We start from the raw sequence: 18,352 nt of genomic DNA on the forward strand, positions 1-18,352 counted from the left end.
AGAACCCCCTCCTTCCATCATATCACCCCCATCCTCTGACAGCTCCACTGACTTCCTGTCAAACTTAGAATCAACTTCAAAATACTTCTCTATACATTCAAAGCCATCCATAACCTTGCGCCCCCCTAGCTGTCAGATCTTCTTCAAATCTCCATTCCCTCTCGCTCACTCAGGTCCTCATCCTCCCTCCACCTTTTTCTACCCTCTGCCCATCTCAGTACAATGGGGTGCAGAACCTTCAGTCGCTCTGCCCCCAAACTCTGGAACTCACTTCCTCCCAACATTCGTAATATTGACTCTCTTTCCTTATTCAAAACCCAGCTCAAAACCCACCTATTCAGACTTGCCTACCCGCCTTAAATCTTTCTTTCTTTATTTATTATTTTATCTGTGTTTTACTATTGGTCTTGGCTGTACAGTGTCCTTGAGTGTTGTGAAAGGCGCTTACAAATGTGATGTATTATTATTATTATTATTATTATTATCTGAACTCTTGACAGTAAATTTCCCCATTGCGGGACAAATAATGGATATCTTAATCTTAAATAAAGGATATCTTATCCGAAGAAAATTGTCTGCGGCAAAATGTTGACAGCAAGCGGGATGAGATCAAGGGGACCTGACTTATACGAACGGGACCTCGATCCCCTTAGGCGCTTTTTCTTGTCCATCAGACTCCTTCCTGCGTTCATTGAGGTTGCCTTGAGAGACTGCAACTTGAGCACCTCTGAAAAAGGGCTACCTGTCCCCCCCGAAAAAGGTGTATTTCTGTCCGGGTTTAAATGACTTGTGCTTTGCGAAACGAGGTCACAGCTCGCCCTCATTTTGTTGTCCAATATGTTTTTGGGAAAGGCAGTCAGAACCTCAACCAATTCTCAAAACCCTCATGGAAAACAAAAAACAAAAAACAAAAACCCATGCCTTGAAAGCATACCTTTGAACGCGAGCATTCGTTTCAAATGGTAACCCTCGCCTGATGAACCCCTTGCGATTATTAAAACCCTTATTTGAAAGCATAAACCAGCCTTGAAACACTGACTTTTCACCTTCGGCCTTGTTTAAAACCCAAACTGACAAACCCACTTTTGTTTGCTGTTGTCCTTTTTAACTTTAACCCTTGTTTAAAAGCCTAAACCTATTTTATAGTCCTAATTTGAAACCCTAACCCTTGTCTGAAACACTACGTGATTCCAATTCGGGGCCACAGAAGCCACAATTGGGCCTGTCAAGCCTAATTTTTAAACCGGCGGTGTCAAACGTACAAGCCGAGAGCCGGAGCCGGCCCCCGATATATTTTTAACAAAATGCAATTCTTGGATAATCCGCTAGGGGGCCCACTGTTTTCAACCTTCGCTTGTAAAGTGCAGGCAGGGATTCAATTTGGATTTTATATGCACATGTGCAGACAGTTTAAAAAAATATATTTTCTTTATGAATCTCGTTTCATCTGAAAATTCATGACGATATTTTTCAATACCAGCGACTTGTTGAAGTTTTGTGCCTTTGTACAATCAGTGGGATCAGTCGCAACGCATCCATGGGAAGGATCAAAGGAACATTTGTCCAAGGAAATCCAAGGTTTTGCGTGAAATGTTTTGGAAAAGAGATGTTCATGAAATTCCCAAAGCATGCATGGCAGGCTGTTTGGACGTTCTAAATTGTCCCTGGGTCTGAGTGTGGGCGTGGATGGTTGTTCGTCTCTGTGTGCCCTGTGATTGGCTGGCAACTGATTCAGGGCACCCCCCGCCTACTGCCCGAAGACGGCTGGGATAGGACCCCCCGCGACCCTAGTGAGGATCAAGCGCTTCGGAAAATGGATGGATGGATGTTCATGAAATGTCAACATTTTCCAAATGTGTTTGTGCTTCACAAAACCAAAACAAAGGAAAGTTTTTGGCAGAGTATGGTACAATTTTAATGGTCCGGCCCACTTGCCGTCTGCCGGGGGCCGTACGCGGCCCACATTGTCAAAGGAGTCCAACACCACCCGGTCTGTTCTAAACAGTGGCGGCTTTCGAACGGGGCCCGCCATGACTCCTAGCTCCAACGTGTCGGACGAAAAGGAAACCAAATGAAGCGGGCCGCTGACGAGCAGGATTCTTCATCCAACCAAAAGTCCTGACAGAAAAGCAAACGCATTTAAAATCATTTGAGTCAGAACAGTGAACATGGATCTCAGTGTTTTCCAGATCGGCGTCAATGTTCCCATTTTTCAGACGTGGATATTTGAAGCTTTATCTACCAACCCCCCCCCCCCCCCCCCCCACACACACACACACACACATGCACTATTGGGAGCACAGTCGACAACTCATCCGAAATCCTGAAGAGTATCAATGCGGCAATGGTACCCACGCTAGTCTGTTCTACTCTTCTATGACTATGCGCTCTGGTGCCCACGTTCCCAAAAAGAGGCTGTGTCAGTGAAGTTGCTCGAAGGCAAGTCCGTGAAGTTGGGCCCAGTCCCCATCATTGAGTCCAACGAGCACCAATAAACATCCGCGAAAGAGAAAAGCGGTTCGCCTCGGGTTGACCTTTGCGCGACTTGTTGAAGTCAACCGAAAGAGCGCCTTTGTTTGGCGCCACGCATCAGGCTGCGTTTGTCCCTTTACGATGACAATGACTCGGTACTCCATGATGACGTTTTTGTCAAAGACCGCAGGAAGAAGCAAAGGCTAAGCGCCGCATCACAAGGACTCACTACTCTATGATGACGTTTGGCCGAAGACTGCAGGAAGGCGCCGAGCCACAGGCAGTCATATCGCAAGTCGACGGTGGCCGAGAGCAGAAGCGACGCACGGTTCTTTTCTGACTCCAGAAGTGACGCACGGTTGTTTTCTGACTCCAGAAGTGACTCGCGGTTCTTTTCCTGACTCCAGAAGCGACGGGATGACGAGCAAAGTTTTGCTGGGCCTCCTGCTGTGCTACCTGATGGTGCCAGGTAAGTCACCGTCGCCGACGTCATGATTAGCTTTGACACTGCAACCAAAACGCGTCCACTCGTTGCTGCCGTTACCCGCGACACGATGACGAGTGAAAAATTGGGGGCCGATTGGGCACATGCGCCGAAAGAACAAAATTGTGGACCAGCGGGGGCAGTTTCGTGTCACGGGTCTCTGCCGTTCTTGGGCGCCATTCACCTTTAGACATCAATTGTTGATCTCGCGACTGCTGCCTTCGGCCCGGCCCCTCAAAGTGTCACGTCAAGCCAAGAGTTCAGTTATTCCCGTTTTTCACGGCCCTCTGGATAGGGATCGTCAGTCAGCAGGGAAGGATTACTCGCCCTGTAGCTTTTTGATCATTAATTGAAGCCCTTTGTAACAGGTGGTGTGGCAGTGGACGCTTCAACAAACAACGGTAAGAACCTCTCGTACGCATCAATGCAAGCCAATCAATCGACCTTCAGGCATCACAATTTAAATGTATATCATTGACATCAATGAATGTAACGCCTTGGTCTTCACAAGCGGTCAAAAGCGGAGCGCCGGCACACGAATGACTCATTTCGCCGTTCTGTGCAAAAAAGAACGCAGTCGGCGAACACAATTGAATGGAAAAGGTTGAGTTCTGACCTCGAAAAGCTTGTAAAAACGTTGCTCGCCATTGGCCCGGCGTTGGCAACGAAGTGAGCGATTTTCCAAACGGAAGAAACTGCGTCGCCAACGTCATTATTAGCTTTGACTTTGCAACAAAAAAGCGTCGGCTCGTTGATGCCGCAATTTATCTTTCGACCTCAAATGTTGACCTGCCGACTGCTGCCGTCGGCCCGCCCCCTCAACGTGTCACGTCAAACCGAGTGTGAGCATTCTTTGTCGTCTTTGCTTGCGCAGCGACTGCACTCCAATGCTACAGGTGCGGGACCCAAGAGGCTTGTAAGACTTGCCTGAGCAACCTGCAATCATGCAGCAAAGCCTCTTGTGCCACAGGCGAAGAATGTTACAGGACGATGGGTAAGTTTGGCCACGACGCACGTCGCTGTCTCGCCATGTGCCCGTGCGCTCCCTCATGCCCTTGTGTTTGTGATGACTTGCAGCGGACGCCCAAGTGACCGAGCTGGGCTGTAAAACATGTCAGGCGAGCGACGGATGCTGCAAGACGACTTTGTGTAACGGGGCCGCGGTGCCCAAGCGGCTTGGGGGCGGCAGCATGACGCTCCAGGTGGCGCTCGCCGCCGCCGCCGTTTTGTTGCCACTCTGGGTGTGAGGAGGGGCCACTTGTCGGCTTGGCCATGGGCGGATGCTAACCTGGCTACCGCGTGCGCGCCATTCTCACGGCCGCCAGTCCTACATGAATAAAGTGCAAAACAAATTGCGCGTGTCCCGTGTCTGCCTTGCCTGCAACAGAGTGACGGCCCCAACAACGTGGAATCTCCGCTAGGTGGCGTGGCAAACCGGCTCTCAAAGCGACCTCAAACGGAGTTCCAAGATCAGATGTGGAAAAACAGAAGGAGGGAACACAGCCATGAGAAAAGTGTACATTTTGCCACTCGGGACCTCCAAAATTCATCAGACATCCGCAACCGTGGAAGAAAAGAAAACTCGGGTCCTCGTCAAAGCGGAGTTTTGAGGGGGACTGGACTTACTCCTGCGAATGCAGCAACGCGACGAGTTGGATGGAAAGGTGTTCCCCGCTGAAAGTCGAGGGGGAGCTGCGTCGAAACAATCCCAGGGCCGATTTGGGATCGCTCGCACGGATCGACACGAAAACAGATCGGATACAAAATGGCGCGCCACGGGTTCCTTGACATTGGAAAGGGCAACCGGAAAGGCTAAATATTACCCAACTGAAGATTGAAATGCATACCTGTCAGCTTTTCGGCGCGTCAACCTGTATAAGCTACCCCAAAAATCCTTATAAAGAGCAAAAAATCCTTACACCATACCAAAGCATTTTATATGTCAAAATAATGGCAGAAAAAAACCCACGAAATGTTCATTGATATTTATTGTAGCTCTCCATAATACAATGTCTGCTTCATGTCTAATCATCATTCTACTTGGTGGCATTACTTAAGTTACCGTAAATAAAAGAATTCCAGCAGACTAGCGCCATTCTGGGCAAATACCTGTTTGGGGGGAAAACAAAAAAACGGACATTTTCAGAATCCGTATGATTTGTGAGATGCGGCCACATACGTAAGATTCACCACAAAATCCGTATGAACTATGGCTAAACCGTATGAGTTGAAACTCAGGTATGTAAATGTTGGGATTTTGAGTGTGTGTGTGGGGCAGAGGGCTGGGGGGGTCATCACTGACAGGCACGCAAGCACAAGCACACCAAGGTTTTGTTTTTACTTTACGAACGGACAATGAAGCATAAAGTAACACGGCGCCGGACAGATTTCTGATGCTCGTATTATATGGATGACATCCCGCCCGAGCGTTTGCAAGCGGATAGGCCGAGACAAACGACTTCATAACCTCGCCGCATGTCCCGATATATTTTCTCATTCGGATGGATTGTCAGCAAACAGTCCATTTGAACAACGTCCTTCAACGAGAGCCCCATACCCAACACATGCTTGACACACCTGTGCTGTTGCATTCTGGGACTTCCGGGTACGGGTAGAGTGAACGCTGGCGCGTTTTGGCTGCTGCTGCTCTCCCACAAACTTTTGTGTTTTACTGTGTTTTTACGATTGATTGTTTTACTGTTTCGCATGGAATCACGATCATCATCTCACAGTCATTCCACCCAGCCCCCATTCACGCCTGCCTCGCACTCTCAACTATCTTCGACTGTTTCGTCCCGGCGTCTCAGCGTCCTACCTGTCAACCTGTCGCTCCTCCATCGACCTGTCAAGGGTCTGCTCCAGTACTCGTTGGCCGAGCTCCTTCGGCTCCGCTTCCAATGGCTGGGCCCTCCTCCTGCTCTACACCGGCTCCCGGACATCGTTCGCTTTCCTTCCCAGAAATATATTCATCGTGGGTCTAGTCGGGGCTTCTGCCTCAACCGATCCAACACCATCATCTCCTTCTGGTCTTCCTCCCGTCGGCCATCCAGAAACGCCAGCCGATCCATCGACCATCTCGGCTAGGTCGGCTAACGGCCCCCGCAGCAGCGAGACTGCCGCCGTCAACTTCGGGCTACTTAACATCCGTTCGCTTACTGGGAAGGGTAATCTCATTCAAGATATCCTCACGGACCGTAAGCTTGACATTCTTTGCTTGAATGAAACCTGGCAAACTCCCGGGGACTTCTCACAGTTGAACGATTCCACTCCCCCGGGATTTGTTTACATTTCCAAGCCCCACGATTCTGGTCGCGGAGGAGGTCTTGCGATAGTATACCGCGAGAAGTGGAAAGTACTTCAGTTTTCTCTCCCACCACTTTCCTCCTTTGAATGCCTTGCCTGTCAAATATCCAGACCCATCCCCACGATTATTGCCACAGTGTACCGCTCCCCCAAACCCCACCGCGACTTTTTAAATGAAGTGTCTACTGTCCTCACCCATCTCTCCTCTCTGTCACCAAATGTAATAATCCTGGGAGATTTTAATATACATATGGACAACACTGCTCTTCCTCTCACCATTGACTTCACCTCTTCAATTAACATTCTTGGTTTTGATCAATTTGTAGATTTTCCCACACACATCAAAGGTCACACCCTGGATCTGATCTGCTGCTCTGGTATTTCCCCCTCCAACTGTACTGCTGATGAACTTCCAATAACGGACCACTTCCTTATCTCATTCAACATTACACTCCAGCTCTCAACTGCTAAATCACCCCGGATTGTTGTTTACCGTAATATTGAAGACATTAACATTGACTCTCTCACTGCATGGCTGACCACCCTGACTCCGGACATTGACTCCACTCCTGATGATTTGGTTTTCCAATATAACTCTGGTCTCACCAGCATCCTCAATACGCTCGCCCCTGTCAAGTCCCGCTCTGTCCTTTTTACTCGGTCTGCCTCCTTGGTTCACCCCTCATCTACGTTCCTTGAAATCCCAAACCCGGCAGCTTGAGAGACTTTATAGGAAAACCGGCCTCACTGCTCACAAGGACATCTATGCAGCTCAACTATCCCTCTACAAGGATTCCATCTCTCAAGCAAAATCACGTTACTACTCCGGACTCATCTGCTCCAATGCTGGAAATACTAAGACTCTCTTTTCCCTTTGGAACAGAATCACTCAACCTCCTGACTCCCTACCACCTCACTTTTACTCTCGTGACACCTGCAACGCCCTTCTCCTCTTTATCAATGAAAAAATCAACATAATCCACCAGCATCTGGGCTCCTCTGTACCTTTCCCCTCATCTGACCCTCTCACCCCTTTCAAACTGTTCTCTTCTTTTGAACTCCCCCATCTCTCATTAATTTCAGACCTCATCATTAAATCCAAGACTTCCTCCTGTCAGCTTGATCCCCTCCCCACAGTTCTGGTCAAATCCTGCCTACCCTCTCTGCTTCCCTTCATCTCAGCCATTATCCATTCCTCTCTGTCGACTGGAATTGTTCCTGTGCTCTTCAAAACTGCAGCTGTCACCCCAATCCTGAAAAAAAAACTGGTTCAGATCCCAATGACTTCAATAACCTACGCCCCATTTCCCATCTTCCCTTCATCTCGAAAATTCTGGAGAAAACTGTCGCCTCTCAGCTCCACTCCCACCTCACCGACAATAGTCTTTATGAACAATTCCAGTCCGGCTTCCGTCCCCGTCACAGTACTGAAACAGCCCTCATAAAAATCACAAACGATCTTCTCATGGCAGCAGACTCTGGCCTTATCTCCATCCTCATCCTCCTTGACCTAGGTGCAGCCTTCGACACAATCTCTCACCCCATCCTCCTCAATAGACTCTCTACCATAGGCCTCACCAACACCCCTCTACATTGGTTCCACTCATATCTCACTGGCCGCTCTCAGTTCATTCAACTTGATTCTTTTACCTCACAATCCCTCCCCGTTTCTTCTGGTGTTCCCCAGGGTTCTGTCCTCTGTGCGCTCCTCTTCATTGTCTACCTCCTTCCACTCGGAAACATTTTCCGCAAATTTGGCTTACACCTTCACTGCTTTGCGGATGACACCCAGCTCTATCTCTCCAGCAAACCGAGGCTTCTCTCCCACCCTCGTCCCTCTCTCACTGTCTCTCAGAAATCAAATCTTGGTTCACCCACAATTTCCTCAAGCTAAACAGCAATAAAACTGAACTCCTACTCGTCGGTACCAAATCCACTCTAAAAAAGGCCAACAGTTTCTCCCTCACAATTGATAATGCCACTATATCTCCTTCCCCCCAGGTGAAGAGTCTGGGTGTCATCCTTGACAGTTCACTATACTTTCACTCCCACATCAATAACATTACCCGGTCTGCTCATTTCCACCTTCGCAATATAAACCGCCTCCGTCCCTCACTCATTCCGCACACCACCGCTATCCTTGTTCACAGTCTCGTCACTTCCCGTATTGACTACTGCAACTCACTCCTCTTCGGTGTCCATCAAAAATTCCTCCATAAACTTCAACTTGTTCAGAATTCAGCAGCCCGGATCATCACGAGAACCCCCTCCTTCCATCATATCACCCCCATCCTCTGACAGCTCCACTGGCTTCCTGTCAAACTTAGAATCAACTTCAAAATACTTTTCTATACATTCAAAGCCATCCATAACCTTGCGCCCCCCTAGCTGTCAGATCTTCTTCAAATCTCCATTCCCTCTCGCTCACTCAGGTCCTCATCCTCCCTCCACCTTTTTCTACCCTCTGCCCGTCTCAGTACAATGGGGTGCAGAGCCTTCAGTCGCTCTGCCCCCAAACTCTGGAACTCACTTCCTCCCAACATTCGTAATATTGACTCTCTTTCCTTATTCAAAACCCAGCTCAAAACCCACCTATTCAGACTTGCCTACCCGCCTTAAATCTTTCTTTCTTTATTTATTATTTTATCTGTGTTTTACTATTGGTCTTGGCTGTACAGTGTCCTTGAGTGTTGTGAAAGGCGCTTACAAATGTGATGTATTATTATTATTATTATTATCTGAACTCTTGACAGTAAATTTCCCCATTGCGGGACAAATAATGGATATCTTAATCTTAAATAAAGGATATCTTATCCGAAGAAAATTGTCTGCGGCAAAATGTTGACAGCAAGCGGGATGAGATCAAGGGGACCTGACTTATACGAACGGGACCTCGATCCCCTTAGGCGCTTTTTCTTGTCCATCAGACTCCTTCCTGCGTTCATTGAGGTTGCCTTGAGAGACTGCAACTTGAGCACCTCTGAAAAAGGGCTACCTGTCCCCCCCGAAAAAGGTGTATTTCTGTCCGGGTTTAAATGACTTGTGCTTTGCGAAACGAGGTCACAGCTCGCCCTCATTTTGTTGTCCAATATGTTTTTGGGAAAGGCAGTCAGAACCTCAACCAATTCTCAAAACCCTCATGGAAAACAAAAAACAAAAAACAAAAACCCATGCCTTGAAAGCATACCTTTGAACGCGAGCATTCGTTTCAAATGGTAACCCTCGCCTGATGAACCCCTTGCGATTATTAAAACCCTTATTTGAAAGCATAAACCAGCCTTGAAACACTGACTTTTCACCTTCGGCCTTGTTTAAAACCCAAACTGACAAACCCACTTTTGTTTGCTGTTGTCCTTTTTAACTTTAACCCTTGTTTAAAAGCCTAAACCTATTTTATAGTCCTAATTTGAAACCCTAACCCTTGTCTGAAACACTACGTGATTCCAATTCGGGGCCACAGAAGCCACAATTGGGCCTGTCAAGCCTAATTTTTAAACCGGCGGTGTCAAACGTACAAGCCGAGAGCCGGAGCCGGCCCCCGATATATTTTTAACAAAATGCAATTCTTGGATAATCCGCTAGGGGGCCCACTGTTTTCAACCTTCGCTTGTAAAGTGCAGGCAGGGATTCAATTTGGATTTTATATGCACATGTGCAGACAGTTTAAAAAAATATATTTTCTTTATGAATCTCGTTTCATCTGAAAATTCATGACGATATTTTTCAATACCAGCGACTTGTTGAAGTTTTGTGCCTTTGTACAATCAGTGGGATCAGTCGCAACGCATCCATGGGAAGGATCAAAGGAACATTTGTCCAAGGAAATCCAAGGTTTTGCGTGAAATGTTTTGGAAAAGAGATGTTCATGAAATTCCCAAAGCATGCATGGCAGGCTGTTTGGACGTTCTAAATTGTCCCTGGGTCTGAGTGTGGGCGTGGATGGTTGTTCGTCTCTGTGTGCCCTGTGATTGGCTGGCAACTGATTCAGGGCACCCCCCGCCTACTGCCCGAAGACGGCTGGGATAGGACCCCCCGCGACCCTAGTGAGGATCAAGCGCTTCGGAAAATGGATGGATGGATGTTCATGAAATGTCAACATTTTCCAAATGTGTTTGTGCTTCACAAAACCAAAACAAAGGAAAGTTTTTGGCAGAGTATGGTACAATTTTAATGGTCCGGCCCACTTGCCGTCTGCCGGGGGCCGTACGCGGCCCACATTGTCAAAGGAGTCCAACACCACCCGGTCTGTTCTAAACAGTGGCGGCTTTCGAACGGGGCCCGCCATGACTCCTAGCTCCAACGTGTCGGACGAAAAGGAAACCAAATGAAGCGGGCCGCTGACGAGCAGGATTCTTCATCCAACCAAAAGTCCTGACAGAAAAGCAAACGCATTTAAAATCATTTGAGTCAGAACAGTGAACATGGATCTCAGTGTTTTCCAGATCGGCGTCGATGTTCCCATTTTTCAGACGTGGATATTTGAAGCTTTATTCCCCCCCCCCCCCACACACACACACACATGCACTATTGGGAGCACAGTCGACAACTCATCCGAAATCCTGAAGAGTATCAATGCGGCAATGGTACCCACGCTAGTCTGTTCTACTCTTCTATGACTATGCGCTCTGGTGCCCACGTTCCCAAAAAGAGGCTGCGTCAGTGAAGTTGCTCGAAGGCAAGTCCGTGAAGTTGGGCCCAGTCCCCATCATTGAGTCCAACGAGCACCAATAAACGTCCGCGAAAGAGAAAAGCTGTTCGCCTCGGGTTGACCTTTGCGCGACTTGTTGAAGTCAACCGAAAGAGCGCCTTTGTTTGGCGCCACGCATCAGGCTACGTTTGTCCCTTTACGATGACAATGACTCGGTACTCCATGATGACGTTTTTGTCAAAGACCGCAGGAAGAAGTAAAGGCTAAGCGCCGCATCACAAGGACTCACTACTCTATGATGACGTTTGGCCGAAGACTGCAGGAAGGCGCCGAGCCACAGGCAGTCATATCGCAAGTCGACGGTGGCCGAGAGCAGAAGCGACGCACGGTTCTTTTCTGACTCCAGAAGTGACGCACGGTTGTTTTCTGACTCCAGAAGTGACTCGCGGTTCTTTTCCTGACTCCAGAAGCGACGGGATGACGAGCAAAGTTTTGCTGGGCCTCCTGCTGTGCTACCTGATGGTGCCAGGTAAGTCACCGTCGCCGACGTCATGATTAGCTTTGACACTGCAACCAAAACGCGTCCACTCGTTGCTGCCGTTACCCGCGACACGATGACGAGTGAAAAATTGGGGGCCGATTGGGCACATGCGCCGAAAGAACAAAATTGTGGACCAGCGGGGGCAGTTTCGTGTCACGGGTCTCTGCCGTTCTTGGGCGCCATTCACCTTTAGACATCAATTGTTGATCTCGCGACTGCTGCCTTCGGCCCGGCCCCTCAAAGTGTCACGTCAAGCCAAGAGTTCAGTTATTCCCGTTTTTCACGGCCCTCTGGATAGGGATCGTCAGTCAGCAGGGAAGGATTACTCGCCCTGTAGCTTTTTGATCATTAATTGAAGCCCTTTGTAACAGGTGGTGTGGCAGTGGACGCTTCAACAAACAACGGTAAGAACCTCTCGTACGCATCAATGCAAGCCAATCAATCGACCTTCAGGCATCACAATTTAAATGTATATCATTGACATCAATGAATGTAACGCCTTGGTCTTCACAAGCGGTCAAAAGCGGAGCGCCGGCACACGAATGACTCATTTCGCCGTTCTGTGCAAAAAAGAACGCAGTCGGCGAACACAATTGAATGGAAAAGGTTGAGTTCTGACCTCGAAAAGCTTGTAAAAACGTTGCTCGCCATTGGCCCGGCGTTGGCAACGAAGTGAGCGATTTTCCAAACGGAAGAAACTGCGTCGCCAACGTCATTATTAGCTTTGACTTTGCAACAAAAAAGCGTCGGCTCGTTGATGCCGCAATTTATCTTTCGACCTCAAATGTTGACCTGCCGACTGCTGCCGTCGGCCCGCCCCCTCAACGTGTCACGTCAAACCGAGTGTGAGCATTCTTTGTCGTCTTTGCTTGCGCAGCGACTGCACTCCAATGCTACAGGTGCGGGACCCAAGAGGCTTGTAAGACTTGCCTGAGCAACCTGCAATCATGCAGCAAAGCCTCTTGTGCCACAGGCGAAGAATGTTACAGGACGATGGGTAAGTTTGGCCACGACGCACGTCGCTGTCTCGCCATGTGCCCGTGCGCTCCCTCATGCCCTTGTGTTTGTGATGACTTGCAGCGGACGCCCAAGTGACCGAGCTGGGCTGTAAAACATGTCAGGCGAGCGACGGATGCTGCAAGACGACTTTGTGTAACGGGGCCGCGGTGCCCAAGCGGCTTGGGGGCGGCAGCATGACGCTCCAGGTGGCGCTCGCCGCCGCCGCCGTTTTGTTGCCACTCTGGGTGTGAGGAGGGGCCACTTGTCGGCTTGGCCATGGGCGGATGCTAACCTGGCTACCGCGTGCGCGCCATTCTCACGGCCGCCAGTCCTACATGAATAAAGTGCAAAACAAATTGCGCGTGTCCCGTGTCTGCCTTGCCTGCAACAGAGTGACGGCCCCAACAACGTGGAATCTCCGCTAGGTGGCGTGGCAAACCGGCTCTCAAAGCGACCTCAAACGGAGTTCCAAGATCAGATGTGGAAAAACAGAAGGAGGGAACACAGCCATGAGAAAAGTGTACATTTTGCCACTCGGGACCTCCAAAATTCATCAGACATCCGCAACCGTGGAAGAAAAGAAAACTCGGGTCCTCGTCAAAGCGGAGTTTTGAGGGGGACTGGACTTACTCCTGCGAATGCAGCAACGCGACGAGTTGGATGGAAAGGTGTTCCCCGCTGAAAGTCGAGGGGGAGCTGCGTCGAAACAATCCCAGGGCCGATTTGGGATCGCTCGCACGGATCGACACGAAAACAGATCGGATACAAAATGGCGCGCCACGGGTTCCTTGACATTGGAAAGGGCAACCGGAAAGGCTAAATATTACCCAACTGAAGATTGAAATGCATACCTGTCAGCTTTTCGGCGCGTCAACCTGTATAAGCTACCCCAAAAATCCTTATAAAGAGCAAAAAATCCTTACACCATACCAAAGCATTTTATATGTCAAAATAATGGCAGAAAAAAACCCACGAAATGTTCATTGATATTTATTGTAGCTCTCCATAATACAATGTCTGCTTCATGTCTAATCATCATTCTACTTGGTGGCATTACTTAAGTTACCGTAAATAAAAGAATTCCAGCAGACTAGCGCCATTCTGGGCAAATACCTGTTTGGGGGGAAAACAAAAAAACGGACATTTTCAGAATCCGTATGATTTGTGAGATGCGGCCACATACGTAAGATTCACCACAAAATCCGTATGAACTATGGCTAAACCGTATGAGTTGAAACTCAGGTATGTAAATGTTGGGATTTTGAGTGTGTGTGTGGGGCAGAGGGCTGGGGGGGTCATCACTGACAGGCACGCAAGCACAAGCACACCAAGGTTTTGTTTTTACTTTACGAACGGACAATGAAGCATAAAGTAACACGGCGCCGGACAGATTTCTGATGCTCGTATTATATGGATGACATCCCGCCCGAGCGTTTGCAAGCGGATAGGCCGAGACAAACGACTTCATAACCTCGCCGCATGTCCCGATATATTTTCTCATTCGGATGGATTGTCAGCAAACAGTCCATTTGAACAACGTCCTTCAACGAGAGCCCCATACCCAACACATGCTTGACACACCTGTGCTGTTGCATTCTGGGACTTCCGGGTACGGGTAGAGTGAACGCTGGCGCGTTTTGGCTGCTGCTGCTCTCCCACAAACTTTTGTGTTTTACTGTGTTTTTACGATTGATTGTTTTACTGTTTCGCATGGAATCACGATCATCATCTCACAGTCATTCCACCCAGCCCCCATTCACGCCTGCCTCGCACTCTCAACTATCTTCGACTGTTTCGTCCCGGCGTCTCAGCGTCCTACCTGTCAACCTGTCGCTCCTCCATCGACCTGTCAAGGGTCTGCTCCAGTACTCGTTGGCCGAGCTCCTTCGGCTCCGCTTCCAATGGCTGGGCCCTCCTCCTGCTCTACACCGGCTCCCGGACATCGTTCGCTTTCCTTCCCAGAAATATATTCATCGTGGGTCTAGTCGGGGCTTCTGCCTCAACCGATCCAACACCATCATCTCCTTCTGGTCTTCCTCCCGTCGGCCATCCAGAAACGCCAGCCGATCCATCGACCATCTCGGCTAGGTCGGCTAACGGCCCCCGCAGCAGCGAGACTGCCGCCGTCAACTTCGGGCTACTTAACATCCGTTCGCTTACTGGGAAGGGTAATCTCATTCAAGATATCCTCACGGACCGTAAGCTTGACATTCTTTGCTTGAATGAAACCTGGCAAACTCCCGGGGACTTCTCACAGTTGAACGATTCCACTCCCCCGGGATTTGTTTACATTTCCAAGCCCCACGATTCTGGTCGCGGAGGAGGTCTTGCGATAGTATACCGCGAGAAGTGGAAAGTACTTCAGTTTTCTCTCCCACCACTTTCCTCCTTTGAATGCCTTGCCTGTCAAATATCCAGACCCATCCCCACGATTATTGCCACAGTGTACCGCTCCCCCAAACCCCACCGCGACTTTTTAAATGAAGTGTCTACTGTCCTCACCCATCTCTCCTCTCTGTCACCAAATGTAATAATCCTGGGAGATTTTAATATACATATGGACAACACTGCTCTTCCTCTCACCATTGACTTCACCTCTTCAATTAACATTCTTGGTTTTGATCAATTTGTAGATTTTCCCACACACATCAAAGGTCACACCCTGGATCTGATCTGCTGCTCTGGTATTTCCCCCTCCAACTGTACTGCTGATGAACTTCCAATAACGGACCACTTCCTTATCTCATTCAACATTACACTCCAGCTCTCAACTGCTAAATCACCCCGGATTGTTGTTTACCGTAATATTGAAGACATTAACATTGACTCTCTCACTGCATGGCTGACCACCCTGACTCCGGACATTGACTCCACTCCTGATGATTTGGTTTTCCAATATAACTCTGGTCTCACCAGCATCCTCAATACGCTCGCCCCTGTCAAGTCCCGCTCTGTCCTTTTTACTCGGTCTGCCTCCTTGGTTCACCCCTCATCTACGTTCCTTGAAATCCCAAACCCGGCAGCTTGAGAGACTTTATAGGAAAACCGGCCTCACTGCTCACAAGGACATCTATGCAGCTCAACTATCCCTCTACAAGGATTCCATCTCTCAAGCAAAATCACGTTACTACTCCGGACTCATCTGCTCCAATGCTGGAAATACTAAGACTCTCTTTTCCCTTTGGAACAGAATCACTCAACCTCCTGACTCCCTACCACCTCACTTTTACTCTCGTGACACCTGCAACGCCCTTCTCCTCTTTATCAATGAAAAAATCAACATAATCCACCAGCATCTGGGCTCCTCTGTACCTTTCCCCTCATCTGACCCTCTCACCCCTTTCAAACTGTTCTCTTCTTTTGAACTCCCCCATCTCTCATTAATTTCAGACCTCATCATTAAATCCAAGACTTCCTCCTGTCAGCTTGATCCCCTCCCCACAGTTCTGGTCAAATCCTGCCTACCCTCTCTGCTTCCCTTCATCTCAGCCATTATCCATTCCTCTCTGTCGACTGGAATTGTTCCTGTGCTCTTCAAAACTGCAGCTGTCACCCCAATCCTGAAAAAAAAACTGGTTCAGATCCCAATGACTTCAATAACCTACGCCCCATTTCCCATCTTCCCTTCATCTCGAAAATTCTGGAGAAAACTGTCGCCTCTCAGCTCCACTCCCACCTCACCGACAATAGTCTTTATGAACAATTCCAGTCCGGCTTCCGTCCCCGTCACAGTACTGAAACAGCCCTCATAAAAATCACAAACGATCTTCTCATGGCAGCAGACTCTGGCCTTATCTCCATCCTCATCCTCCTTGACCTAGGTGCAGCCTTCGACACAATCTCTCACCCCATCCTCCTCAATAGACTCTCTACCATAGGCCTCACCAACACCCCTCTACATTGGTTCCACTCATATCTCACTGGCCGCTCTCAGTTCATTCAACTTGATTCTTTTACCTCACAATCCCTCCCCGTTTCTTCTGGTGTTCCCCAGGGTTCTGTCCTCTGTGCGCTCCTCTTCATTGTCTACCTCCTTCCACTCGGAAACATTTTCCGCAAATTTGGCTTACACCTTCACTGCTTTGCGGATGACACCCAGCTCTATCTCTCCAGCAAACCGAGGCTTCTCTCCCACCCTCGTCCCTCTCTCACTGTCTCTCAGAAATCAAATCTTGGTTCACCCACAATTTCCTCAAGCTAAACAGCAATAAAACTGAACTCCTACTCGTCGGTACCAAATCCACTCTAAAAAAGGCCAACAGTTTCTCCCTCACAATTGATAATGCCACTATATCTCCTTCCCCCCAGGTGAAGAGTCTGGGTGTCATCCTTGACAGTTCACTATACTTTCACTCCCACATCAATAACATTACCCGGTCTGCTCATTTCCACCTTCGCAATATAAACCGCCTCCGTCCCTCACTCATTCCGCACACCACCGCTATCCTTGTTCACAGTCTCGTCACTTCCCGTATTGACTACTGCAACTCACTCCTCTTCGGTGTCCATCAAAAATTCCTCCATAAACTTCAACTTGTTCAGAATTCAGCAGCCCGGATCATCACGAGAACCCCCTCCTTCCATCATATCACCCCCATCCTCTGACAGCTCCACTGGCTTCCTGTCAAACTTAGAATCAACTTCAAAATACTTTTCTATACATTCAAAGCCATCCATAACCTTGCGCCCCCCTAGCTGTCAGATCTTCTTCAAATCTCCATTCCCTCTCGCTCACTCAGGTCCTCATCCTCCCTCCACCTTTTTCTACCCTCTGCCCGTCTCAGTACAATGGGGTGCAGAGCCTTCAGTCGCTCTGCCCCCAAACTCTGGAACTCACTTCCTCCCAACATTCGTAATATTGACTCTCTTTCCTTATTCAAAACCCAGCTCAAAACCCACCTATTCAGACTTGCCTACCCGCCTTAAATCTTTCTTTCTTTATTTATTATTTTATCTGTGTTTTACTATTGGTCTTGGCTGTACAGTGTCCTTGAGTGTTGTGAAAGGCGCTTACAAATGTGATGTATTATTATTATTATTATTATCTGAACTCTTGACAGTAAATTTCCCCATTGCGGGACAAATAATGGATATCTTAATCTTAAATAAAGGATATCTTATCCGAAGAAAATTGTCTGCGGCAAAATGTTGACAGCAAGCGGGATGAGATCAAGGGGACCTGACTTATACGAACGGGACCTCGATCCCCTTAGGCGCTTTTTCTTGTCCATCAGACTCCTTCCTGCGTTCATTGAGGTTGCCTTGAGAGACTGCAACTTGAGCACCTCTGAAAAAGGGCTACCTGTCCCCCCCGAAAAAGGTGTATTTCTGTCCGGGTTTAAATGACTTGTGCTTTGCGAAACGAGGTCACAGCTCGCCCTCATTTTGTTGTCCAATATGTTTTTGGGAAAGGCAGTCAGAACCTCAACCAATTCTCAAAACCCTCATGGAAAACAAAAAACAAAAAACAAAAACCCATGCCTTGAAAGCATACCTTTGAACGCGAGCATTCGTTTCAAATGGTAACCCTCGCCTGATGAACCCCTTGCGATTATTAAAACCCTTATTTGAAAGCATAAACCAGCCTTGAAACACTGACTTTTCACCTTCGGCCTTGTTTAAAACCCAAACTGACAAACCCACTTTTGTTTGCTGTTGTCCTTTTTAACTTTAACCCTTGTTTAAAAGCCTAAACCTATTTTATAGTCCTAATTTGAAACCCTAACCCTTGTCTGAAACACTACGTGATTCCAATTCGGGGCCACAGAAGCCACAATTGGGCCTGTCAAGCCTAATTTTTAAACCGGCGGTGTCAAACGTACAAGCCGAGAGCCGGAGCCGGCCCCCGATATATTTTTAACAAAATGCAATTCTTGGATAATCCGCTAGGGGGCCCACTGTTTTC

The sequence above is a fragment of the Hippocampus zosterae genome, chromosome 20 (genome assembly GCF_025434085.1).
Source record: "Hippocampus zosterae strain Florida chromosome 20, ASM2543408v3, whole genome shotgun sequence".
Lineage (NCBI taxonomy): Eukaryota > Metazoa > Chordata > Actinopteri > Syngnathiformes > Syngnathidae > Hippocampus > Hippocampus zosterae.